Genomic DNA, 12,645 nt, shown 5'->3' with positions numbered 1-12,645 from the left:
TCTTGTGAGAATGACTTATTGAGTGAGTAGATATTTGAATAGTTGTTTCTGTATGGAAATGATCACCCAATCGACTTACGCAGCCATCATCTTACTCCATCTTTGAGGGTCTTGGTAGATAAAGGATTGGAGATGATTTTGTTCAAAAGATTAGAAATTATTTTTCTGAGAATATAATATTTGTAAAGAGATATGAAACTTGAGTTGGACAAGCAGCAATTAAAGATGTAGAAAGTGGAGCATTCTGGTAGATTGAACAGTTGATGCTATCATGGAAAACAAAAACATAACACACAAGTCAATTGTTCAATGGCTATATTCTAAGAATGGTATTACTATGTAGGGTTACAGTAGGAATGCATGGCTTTATACTAAGTTTGAATTCTGGATTTCACTGGCTTTTTAATAAGGTATGATTTAAGCAATGTCTGTATGATTTGCTTGCTGACTCCAGGAATGATAGATGAGGGTACAATGAATAGAAGAAAGTAAAATATAAACAAAAGGAGAAGGCAAGAATTCGATCTCATAAAGTCCCAAAAAACAGCATTATTGTTTTTATTTTATCTTATCATTTAGCACTTTACGTGATCTTTATTGATGTTTTACATTAAGTTAATTTTTCTTTGTTCAATTAATTATATAAGTATAATCAGTTATTTTTTATTCACTATGGGAATTCAAATGTAGCATAAATACAAAATACATGTGATTTAATGAACACTCAATGAAGCATTTTTCTTTTCTGAGGTGTTTCTGTCTGACTGTATTCCAGATGTCTTTCACTTCTCTCCAATAATGTTACACCACATGATGGATCTTGTGACTCAAGTTTGTTGTGAATCAATGAGCTGAAGGTTCAATTTCATTAGACATACATCACCAATACAAAAGTACCACCCATATCTCTCAACACATTGGAATGTGTACCTTTGGAAAAAGCCTTGGTTCCTTCATCTTGGGTGATCTTTTTCCAGCAGTCAACTTGTATATGTACATGATGTTAACTTTATTCTGGACAGACTGCATCATCATTCTGTGTCTAACTGTGAAAGGGATAGGACACCAACCCTGTAACTGCTGTCACACTCTGGACAGTCATCCAGCTCAGACTGATGTGCACATGCTTGGGGTCAGGCAGCATCCCTTTGGTAGTATCATAGACTCTGACGTAGATAGTTCTGTAGATAATGATGGCGTGGCCAGAGACGTTGAATTCCTGGTAGAGACCCCTCAAGTCATCAGACGTGAAAATCCTGGTGAAACAGTAACCCAGATGACTGAACTCATCGTGGGCGATATTCTTGTCCACATCAGCAGCTAACCTGGTTCTAGCAATGTCCAGTGGATAGATGGAGCAAAGAGAGGTGGACACAGCTGCCCTTCTGGAAGCTAGGTTACCAGGAAAGTATTACCAGAGCTGCTTATGCTGATGGATCCACACCCATCCCTACTCTATCCCTGGGAAGATCTGCTTATACGTGTCCTTGAAGGAAAAGTTGAGTGCTTTGGTAGGGAAGTAGTGGATTATTTTAGTCAGTTTACTCCTCCAGAACGAGAGAAAGCCCTTCTCCCTAGAGAATCTCACCATGCAATCAATGATGCCTTTGCACCATTTCCCAGCACTGTTTGTTGGCATTCTGGATCTGCAGTAGCTTTTTGATGGGGATGACCACAATCTTTAACGCTGAAGTGGTGATGCTGCCTGCCAGGAAGACGTTGAGGAAGCTCAAAGTCTGATCACTCATGGTGACAGCTGCATGCACACGATATGCAAGGAGTCATACTTTCACTCTCACGTATGTTTATGCCTACTCTAGCCAGGCACCACTGTGCCAACCCCATGCCTGCAGCAATGTGAAGAGTGCTGTTACTTTTTTAAATGCTTGGGAAGATGGAAGGTGACTGAAGTCTTACAAGCCAAGGGTCATGTAATTTCTTTTTATTTTTTTTCTTAAACCAATAATTAAAAATAATTTTAATTTTTTATGATACAGTTTAATAGGCTCTGGTATTTTCCATACCCCTCCGCAAGTCCTCCCTCCCTATTGATTTCCCCTCTAGTAGTACAATGGGTGGTCCTTCACTAATAGTCATAAGTCCATCATTCCACTATTGAAAGGTTTCATGACATTGTAGGCATGGACAATATCAGAGTTTACAGCATCCTGCTGTCAGGATATTTTTAACTGTTTCACTGGGAGTCCATTTTTGGTCTGGATGCAGAGAGACATACTGTATTTTGTCTCCACATCTGGGGATTCCATGGCATGTTGCGTAACTTCTATTTTTTAAAATACATTTTGTTCTAGAATCAAAATAGTTTGACGAACTCAATGAAAGAGAATAATCAACACATGATGGTGAATTTTTGTTTTGGTTATACAGCCTACATAATGATGGGGCAAAGAAGAAGAGACAACATGGAATCCGGTTTTGTGAGCTAGGGAACAGAACGGTGGAAACTGATCAAGGAAGAAGGAGAAAGGTGTTCTAAAGATGATAGGTTGGAACCAAGCTGATTAAATCACTGAGTTTCCCAATGTCTCAGGAATCAGGCTTTTCAGGTTTTACTGATGTAGGGATAAAGAGGAGAGTCTAACTGGTGAATGAATTGTACATTTTTGGTCACTGAATCCTCATAGCCACTCCTGCAGCAGCAGAAGACTGGCATTCATTGATTCTAGAGAAGTACATATAAAACAGAATCAGAAAGATGCCATGGACAATTGCAGGGATTGGATAGAGGTGGCAAAATATCTTCACAGAAAAGAAAACAGTAAAACTAACAAAACAATTGGTGTTGAAACCCATCATCCTTTCTTAGAATTCTGTTAAGCTGCTACCAGTTAAGCAGTTAAGGTGAGAACACATCATTTTGCAGTCTGACAAGTCCCAGGGGAAAAACCTAAAGAGAGTTGTCTAAGAGGTTTCCAATAGTCTCATGTCATCAGATTTTTTTCTACTAAATTCACCCTAGCAATTCCCCACCAATACTCTTGTAATAGCATTTAGTTCTAATTTCTTACTGTGAGCAGTTAACCAAGAATTACCAGATATCTGAAAAAACCTCTTTTCCTGAAAAGTGAAAATCACAATAAACAAATAAAATCCAACAATTTGGAGACATCCAACCTGTGCCAGGAAAGGCCAGCATTGTGGTGGAGGGAGTTAAACTACTGCTTACAACGCCATCACCCCACATCAGAGCACCTGTTAACAGCCCAGCTCCTCTCTTTGCATCCATTTCTCTGCTAATGTGCCTGGGCAAACAGTACATACTTAGGATGGAGATTGCCAGGAAAATCCAGGATCCTGGTTTCAGTCTGTCCCCACCCTGGAAACCGTTTGTGGAGTGCACCAAAAGATAGATCTGTTTCTCTCTCCCTGTCTCTGTCATTTAATCTTTCCCTCAAAACAGATAAATCTTAAAAATAAAATAAGCTATGCATTGGATCCCACCTGGTAGTCCATCAGGCTTAGTTCCCACTGCCAGCACTAGCATCCTACATGAACACTGATTTGCATACAAGCTGTTTCACTTCTCATCCAGCTCCCTGTTAATGCGCCTGGTAAAGCAGCGGCAGATTACCCAACTATCTGGGCCACTGCCATCTTTGTGTGTGTCTTGGTGGAGTTCCTGGCTTCTGACATAAGTTTGACACAGCCCTAGCTTTTGAGGCCATCTGGGGCGTGAACCAACAGAGGCCATCTCATTATAATTCTGCCTTTAAAATATATAAATAAATGAATAAATAAATATGTAAATAATAAATCTTGGTTGTCCTCAGTAAAAGATATCTTCTATTATTAAAACAAAACAAAATAAAAACTCAAGTAAGGGAACGCAAATGATAAAAATTAAAGTTAATAGTTTGAGTTAAAATGTATGTAAATATGAAATACCAAGAGGATTCCATTAAAGAATAAATTAAGAGCCTAAACATTTCCAGAGAGAAATAGGTGACAAATTTGAATAAACAATAAACAGAAAGAACATAAACAGGTAACCTAGAACCAAAATAGATACAGAATCCTCAACAGTAAAACGTAGAAGTTTAACAAACATTGTCATAATGTCTTCCAATTCTGAAGGACAATTGTATATGAAAAGCAAACACAACAAATTGCTAGGGAAAAATAAAATGTTAAATCATTTCTTTTTGGTGAAAACTAACCTCATAGTCACAATTTCTAAAGCAGCCACTTCATGAAATGCTCCACTAAAATAAGAAATGAAACAGGAATTGCTCATTAAAAGTAGAAATTCACATGAATACAGACAACAGGAAATACAAGAAGAAAGTGAAAGGAGTACCCAGAAGGCTTCAGGAGGAAGATGCATGTCAAGCATGGAATTCAAGCGGCCAGACCAATGAACTGTCAGCTAGATCAATGAGCTGTCGGATTCTGCAGGATACACAAGTGGAAACACATTGATACATCACTTTATATGAGTGTAGATTTAAACAATTGGCAAATAGTTTGTGCTAAATAAGAAACAAGCAATTAAAAATTAACACTTGAGAATTATGGGTAACAAAAAAATGTGCCGAAAATTAATGCTTCATTCTGAATCATGAAAAAAAAAGTGCAATTGTTTGTAGAGTTCTAGGGCTAAATGCTAGAAAAATTAGCCAAAATCATTGGAAGATGGCAAGTGGAAATGCCAGTTTGGCATGAGTATGTATGTTTGTGTTTTTGCAAGCCTTGAAAATAAAAATTGTTGGAATCCATGTATGTGTAACTGATAAAAACATGAAATTACTTTAAAATCCCTTTTGGTCCTTGAAATTATCCAGAGAAGAAATCCCAGTTGCTTGGGCAAGGGTGGTGATGGTGAAGATGGAGGTGAATGGCTGGTCTTGACATGGAAGATAAGGAATTTTTTTAAAAGATTTTATTTATTTTTTATTGGAAAGGCAGATATACAGAGAGGAGGAGAGACAGAGAGGAAGATCTTCCATCTGATGATTCACGCCCCAAATGACCACAACAGCTGGTGCTACGCCGATCCGGAGCCAGGAGTTCTTCCTGGTCTCCCACAGGGGTGCAGGATCCCAAGGCTTTGGGCCATCCTTGACTGCTTTCCCAGGCCCTAAGCAGGGAGCTGGATGGGAAGCAGGGCCACCAGGATTAGAACCGGCTCCCATTTGGGATCCTGGCACATGTAATCCAAAGGCTTTAAGCACTACGCTATCGCTCTGGGCCCCAAGATAAGGAATTTTTGTTGTTAAGAGTAATGGTTAAGTATCTTCACAAACAGTGTGATAAAGAACACTAAAGGAAGAACAAGATGAAAAGCAAAAATTCTTTTCCATAAATATAAATACTTAGCTGGAGGTGACAAGGATAAATTAATGGCTCTGTATGAAATGCTGAAACTCAAAGGAAAATCTAAGCTGCAGACAAAAACCAGGAGTCCTGGGCACTGATGTAGCTCATTAATTATGACTTCACCATCTGGAGCAGTGCACATGTAGAGTCATTACCAGAAAAAAAAAAAAAAAGCGCAAACAAAGAAAATACAATCTTCCCATTAGTTGGTCTTGAATGCATGTGGTCTCCCTTCATTTCCCATCAACATGTACAATGCCAAGTGGTCTTTTGAATCTCGGGGCCTCTTTGGTCCAGCTGTTTGTGGCCCTCAGAGTTATAAAAACGCTGATTCTTGGCAACATCATGGTACAAATCTTGCTGTCTGCTCCATAAGAGCGCATTTAGGCCTTTCAACTTCTCCAGATTAGAGACTAAGTTAACATGGTTTACTCTTATGATTCTGATGCATCGTGAGTTTGAAAAAGTTTCTGTCTCTTTTCCTCAGTTTTATTGACTTCCTCCCCATCAGTGGCAAAGAAAAACCATTCTTTGTGTGAAATGACACTAAAGACTCCAAGTTAACTTGGGTTGACACTTAACGGTGAAAACAGAAAAGAATATAAAAACAATCCTGAAAGATTCCAACATTGACATTTTGGATGGAAAAGAAGCATTCTGAATAGTAGCCAATGTAAAAGAGGAATTCATGTCTCTGAAACCATGGTAAGAAGTGGTTTCTAAGAAAGAGAAGCCAACTATTTGGAAATTGGTGGGAATTTGTTTTTGAAATGAAAATAGAATAGTCTTGAAGAGATTATGGTAATGAGCGATTTACTAATCAACTTTAGTTAAAGCATTCCAGATCTCTAAAACTTAATAGACTGTCTTCTCAAACTTTGGAATTTTTATGACAATTTGTGAAAATTTAGCACACATATGAGACCTGGTTAATATTTCTTTTAAAAGCAAGGAAAAGTATGTAAACTATACCTTTATTATTTTTTAATTTTAGTTCTTTTTATTATTATCATTTTATGATACAGTTCCATAGGCCCTGAGATTTCTCCTATCCCATCCCAAATTTCCTCCCCGCCATTGAATTCCCCATATCATTACTATAGTACAGTTCTTCATACATAGTCATATGTCCATCACTGTGGGCATGGACAGCGCCAGGGAGTCCAGCATCCTATTGTCAAGATATAGTAAATAGTTTCATTGGGAGCCCATCTTTAGTCTGGAAATAGAGATGCATACTGCATTGTATCCTCACATATGGATATGATGGTCTCCATTACATTGTTGCTAACATCACCTTAAATCAAAAGCCCCAATACAAAATCAACAACAGGAAGAAAAAGAGAAATTTAAAATATCATGAAGTTAAATGACATGCTACTAGATATGATAGTCTCCATTAAACAGATACTATACATCCCCTTAAATGAAAAGCCACAAAACAAAGTCAACAACAGGAAAAAAAGAAATTAACAGCACAATGAAGTTAAATAACATACTACTGAATGACTAATGTGTCACTGAAGAAATGAAAAATAAAATAAAATAAAAAAGAGATACTTAAAGAGATACTTAAAGAGATACTTAAAGATACCCACCAAAACAAAAGGCAAATGTGATGAACATTCCAGTAACATAACAACAGAAGACAATCAATGAGCAACCCCTTGCTAAAATGACGGAACCAAATTACCACCTATTTGTATTAATCCTGAACGCAAATGGCTTAAACTCACCAGCCAAACATCATAGGTTAGTAGACTGGATTAAAAAACAAAACCCATCTATTTGTTGCCTACAGGAGACACATTTCACCAAAAAAGAGCAGCGGAAACTGTATCACATGGATTTTGATTCTTTTATTAGTTTCATCTCTTCAAAACACTTTCTTCTGATTAAAATCTTCAATGACTCATAGATCATACAGATGCATCATTCTCTTCAAGAAGGTTCTTTATACCTTTATTTTAAATACACACACACAAACATACCGATGATAGTGAAATAAAATATTTTAAAATGCAGAAGAAATTGTGTTTTCTATGTATAGCAAAATAAGTTTACTTCATTTACATCATGCTAATGAAGTATTTGTTTTTCTATGAGTTACTGAATATGACACAGAAAATAGAATTTTAATTTAAGAATGATAAACAAATATATTTTGATGTAAGACAAAAAGAGAACATTGTTTAAATGAAAATGCCTTAGTAGGCCCCTGGCTTTACCTTCAGTTCTCTGGTTTTATCTGTGTGATATTCTTACAAATAGAAGATAAAAACTGGCTAATGAATGGAATTAGAGTGAATCCCAGTGACATTGCTTTTGAATTTGCAAAGGTTATTGTATAACATTTTCATTTGTAAATCAACAACGCAGATCTCATTTCAGTGAGAATCTGGAAGCATTCAGGTCACATTGCCTTCAGAATCAATTGAGATCCTTCTATTTGAATAGTCTTGGCCTGTGTTAAAAGTCTTCAGTCTCCCTCTGTGTACATTGGAGGGATGCTAAGCAACCTTGTGCTCTGAATATTTTTGAAACTGTTGGGTCAATTTCAGTGAATATCAATTCAATAGCATGGGTCTTAAGAAAGTTAATTTACAGCTTTCCATTTAAAATAAACTAACCCAGGGTTTTCAGGGTTCAGGGAAAATGTCTCAGTACCTTTAATCTCTTTCCTCTACTGTGTCTCCTTAGGCAAACTCCAGAGTTCTAGGGCGAAGTAGGCAGCCCCTAAGTGTCATCCCTAAAGATATATTCTTAAGCATTTGAAAGGGCTTGTTATTCTGTTTTGAGCATCCCTGGAAATGTTTTCTCCATTTATTTCAGCTGATTCAGCAGGGTCAAGGAGGGTCCTGATTGACCACTTTCCATTCAGGCTGCATCAAGTAAACATAGCAAACAAAGAGGCCTAGAAACAAGCAGGAAAGCTGATTTGTTTTTCTATGACTATGAGAATTGAGAACAGTTTTTTTTTTTTTCTTTTCCACTTACAGGGTGGTTATAAGGGGAAAAACATTGTAGTGGCACTAAGCCAGCTATTACTATTTCTCAGATATGTCTAGATCTTTAAAAAAAAAAAAAAGAAATGGAAAGAACAGAAAAACCTATGTTAAGGAGAAGGGCTTGTGGAAGAAGCATATAAACAGCTTGAGATAATTGAAGAGCATAATATCAACCTGTTTTTCATGGCATTAATATGACCCTGGGACACATCACTTCTTTGGTTGGAACTTTTTGCATCAATCACAGGAGAAGTTTCTGCTGGCTCCAGCTCATCCATTGAACCTGTATTTTCAAATACTTGTTACTATCGTCTATGTTGGCTCTAGAGCTCTGCATTATTGCAAATTGCTGTTGATGTTATATTGGGTCTCTTAATTGACTGGGATGATATTCTACCAGCTCTAACTTCGGACCAGAAATGGTCTCCCCAAGAAACTGTTCAACCCATCTGGACAATAAGTAGCTGGACTCTATGCTTGGTATATGTTTGCAAGGAAAGAATCTTGATTGAATTTGAACTGTAATACTGCTTCAAGGTGGAGGAATCCACCAGGGGGGAGGGGAGGGGGAGGGGAGGGGTGGGGGGATTCCCAGAGCCTATGAAACTGTCACATAATGCAAAATAATTAATAAAAAAAACCAGACTATTTTACTCTTCAAGTTGTATGTAAATAAAATAATAAAAATTGGAAATTAAAATGTAAAAAAAAAAAGTATTATTTGATTGATGTAGACCTAAAGAAGAGAGTATTGAATAGAGCCCCCCCGTGGGGATTCAGTAGGCCATTAGGGTCTTTGTTGGCAACGCCCGCGTCGCCATGTACCCTGAGCTGAGCTGAGGGACTAGGGTTACAAAAAAGACAAGACAGAGAGACAACACAAGGCAACACAACACGCAGTACACCGAATGCCGATCGATGATATATTGATTGATCTTTATTGCAACTCCAGGCTTTCTTTTATACTCTCCCTAGCTCCTCCCAGTGTTTATCCAGTCCTCAAGTGGCCACCCTAAATCCTCTAGTTCCTCCCAGTAGTGGCCACCCTAAATCCCTTGAGTTCCTCCCAGTAGTGGCCACCCTAAATCCCTTGAGTTCCTCCCAGTGTTTATCCAATCCTCTAGTGGCCACCCTAAATCCCTTGAGTTTTATCCAATCCCTTGGCAGATAACTTGACAAATAGGAAGCAGGAACTTGCGGTTAAGCCAGTGGCTAGATGTATCAGGCCAAAATTACCAATCCTGTTATGCTCTGAGAAACAAGCTAAGCTGTGGAGTTAATCCTTGGGAGACCGGGGCCTGCAGGTCTTGACCTGGAGTATTCCCTTACTTAGTATTCATACGAATATGTAACAAGATTGGATAATTTGTTTATGGTCTGGAGTAATAATTTCAATTTTTTGTCACACACCTGATTTTTTTTAAAGATTTATTTATTTTTATTGGAAAGGCAGATATGCAGAGAGGAGGAGAGACAGAGAGCAAGATCTTCCGTCCTATGCTTCACTCCCCAAGTGTCAGCTACAGCTGGAGCTGAGCCAATCTGAAGTCAGGATCCAGGAACTTCTTCCAGGTCTCCCACACAGGCGCAGGATCCCAAGACTTTGGACCATCCTAGACTGTTTTCTGAGGCCACAGGCAGGGAACTGAGTAGGAAGTGGAGCCGCCGGGATTAAAACTGGCACCTATATGGGATCCTGGCACGTTCGAGGCCAGGACTTTAGCTGCTATCCTATTGTGCCAGGCCTCACATACCTGTTTTTATAGGGTTAAAAAAGCTTATGATTTCCCCAAATTTAACCTACTTCTCTGCCAAGTGTCATTTAATTTTAATAGTGGGAAGTAAAGCCTTTAAATATATAAATGAATCATAGATTTTATATGTGTGCAATGGTACTTTTTATGTATTTTTCATTTGCAATAAGATGTTATGTAAGACACATTGAAATATTATAGCAAAACTTTATACAAATGTGGTTTTCAAAAAATTTAAAGGTTTATTTATTTTTATTTGAAAGGTAGATTTACAGAGAAAACAAGACAGAGAGAAAGATCTCCCATCTTCTGATTTACTGACCAAATGGCCGCAATAGCCAGACTAGTGCTGATTTGAAGTCAGGAGCCTGCGGCTTCTTGTAAGTCTCCCACACAGATACAAGGTTGCAAAGACTTGTGCTATCCTCTGATACACTTTCAAGGCCAGAATCAGAGTGCTGGATTGGAAGTACAACAGCTGGAACACAAACCAGTGCTTATAGGGAATGCTGGAGCTGCAAGTAGAAGATTAGCATACTGTGCTACCACACTGGCCCTTTAAAGCATATTTTTTAATTTTCATTTTCTTTGTTTCAGGGAGAGAGGGAAGGGGGAGGGGGGAAGGCAGACAGAGAGCAAAGTAGCGAGCGATATTTCATCTGTTGGTTTTACTCTCCAGATGCAAACAAAGGCATCCTGGGTGGTTCAGGCTGGAATCAGCACCTTAAAACTCTGTCGAGGTCTCCTATGTAGGTGCTGGTGACTAAGGTACCTGAATCATCACCTTGCACCTCTAAGTCTGTGCCGAACCGGAACTTATAATCGCAAGTTGAGAAAGGGCACATATCCAAAAGATGCATGTGCTTAAGTGGCTTCTAAATCATTGCAGCAAATGCCCACATCTATCTTGTGACTTTTAAATGATGAAGATTTAGAGGCATAGAATTAATTTCATGAAATCTATTTGGATATAAGATACTTCAAAAAGCTCCTGGAAAATGCAATTAAAAGATGTTGATTTGAATTCAGTTTTTTAAATTTCTGCATAGTTCTTTTATTATATTTCTTTTTTTTCATGAATTTTTGAAAATTTTGATTATGTTCCTATTGCACAGAGCTTTCTTTGAGCACTTAAAGAATGATAGGCTGCAGCTATTGAAAAGCGTCACAGTGGCTTCATAACACTTTGTGTCATAAAGGTGCTGTCTCAAGGGTGCCCATGCTGTGTTGTTAATAGCAGTAGGAGCTGAAACAGAACTCTTTCCTCTACTCTGTAAATCATAATTGTTTTTAATCAAAGAACATTAAAATGAGCTAGTTGCCACAGGGGGATGATTCAGTTTAAAGGGAACAACCTTACACGGTCAGATTGAGGGGAAGCCACACTTAGGTGCCTGAAGACTCTTTGTTTTATGTAGGCAAAGATTTGCATCATAAATTATGTTGGAGCAAAGTTACTTCCATGAGCATAGGTAGAAGAAAATTATTGCACATTTAGAGAACAAGGGAATACACATAGAGAACAGGGGAACTATATAAGTCTCATCACTGCCCTTCTACTATGGGCATGTGCTGTACAATGCAGTTCAGTAGTGAAGCACCTACAAGCACACAGAATCGATGATGTTTAGGAATGAGGTTATTGTTACCACATTAATGTCTGCCTTGTACATAAACAATTGCTATTTTTTGGTATCGGGATTTTATCAATGTCTTGAGCAAAGCACAGTTATAGGGAGTGAGTTTTTTGCACACAGGTTGGCATGACTTGGGTCACCTGAATCCAATGCCAGAATACCTACTTCAAGCCCCAGGCCTTTTGCTTCCTATTCAGCTTCCTGCAAATGCACAGCCTTGAGGGCTCAAGTAGTTGGGTTTCTGTGACACATGTAGGGGCCTGGCCTAAGATCCCAGATCCTGGCTTCCACGTGCTGGAGACCAGCTTTTGGACCCTGGCATCTGGGGAAGTCTACCCCAGCAATGGCAGACCTATTTCTCTTTTCCTATATCAAATAAAATGAGAGTAAAAATTTAAAACTAGCAAAAAAAAAAATAAAATGTTAACAAATAATAAATGTTTAGAGTTCATTAACTGTAAAAATAGAAGTTAAAAATCTACCATAAAGTTCAGAAGAAGGTGTAAGTCACCTTAAATCAAAACATCACCTACATATGGAAACATTCTAAGTATTTGAATCAGATATATGTGTGATTTATTATTTATCTTTTTGCAGCTCCTGGTGCATTTGTGTTTAGGCAGATATCAATCCCATATAGTCCACACATCACTTACGTCAGTTGTTTCTAATGTAACACATATGATGGATGGGTGCTTATTTCCTTTATGCTATAGAATATTAGAGATATCAAATAACAGAACACTGTTTTAGGTCATTTTAAAAGTCATTAACAATTACATTAATAATGAAAACACTCACCAATATCACAGCAATATCCAATGGCTGACTTAGTGCTGAAATAATCATCTAATGCTACACAATATAAAACTGAGGCCTTTTCACCATCTTGAGCCTGCTGTAACTTTC

General features: G+C 38.0%; 1 pseudogene; it reads right to left on the bottom strand.

Moving 5' to 3' along the window:
- Positions 1 to 868: 868 nt before the first annotated feature.
- Positions 869 to 1,748, bottom strand: LOC101529988 (ADP/ATP translocase 1-like; annotated as a pseudogene).
- Between the last annotated feature and the right edge of the window lie 10,897 nt (positions 1,749 to 12,645).

The sequence above is a fragment of the Ochotona princeps genome, chromosome 3 (genome assembly GCF_030435755.1).
Source record: "Ochotona princeps isolate mOchPri1 chromosome 3, mOchPri1.hap1, whole genome shotgun sequence".
NCBI lineage: Eukaryota > Metazoa > Chordata > Mammalia > Lagomorpha > Ochotonidae > Ochotona > Ochotona princeps.
Note: the sequence above shows the minus strand (reverse complement) of the source record. Positions and strands in the feature narration are given on the sequence as shown.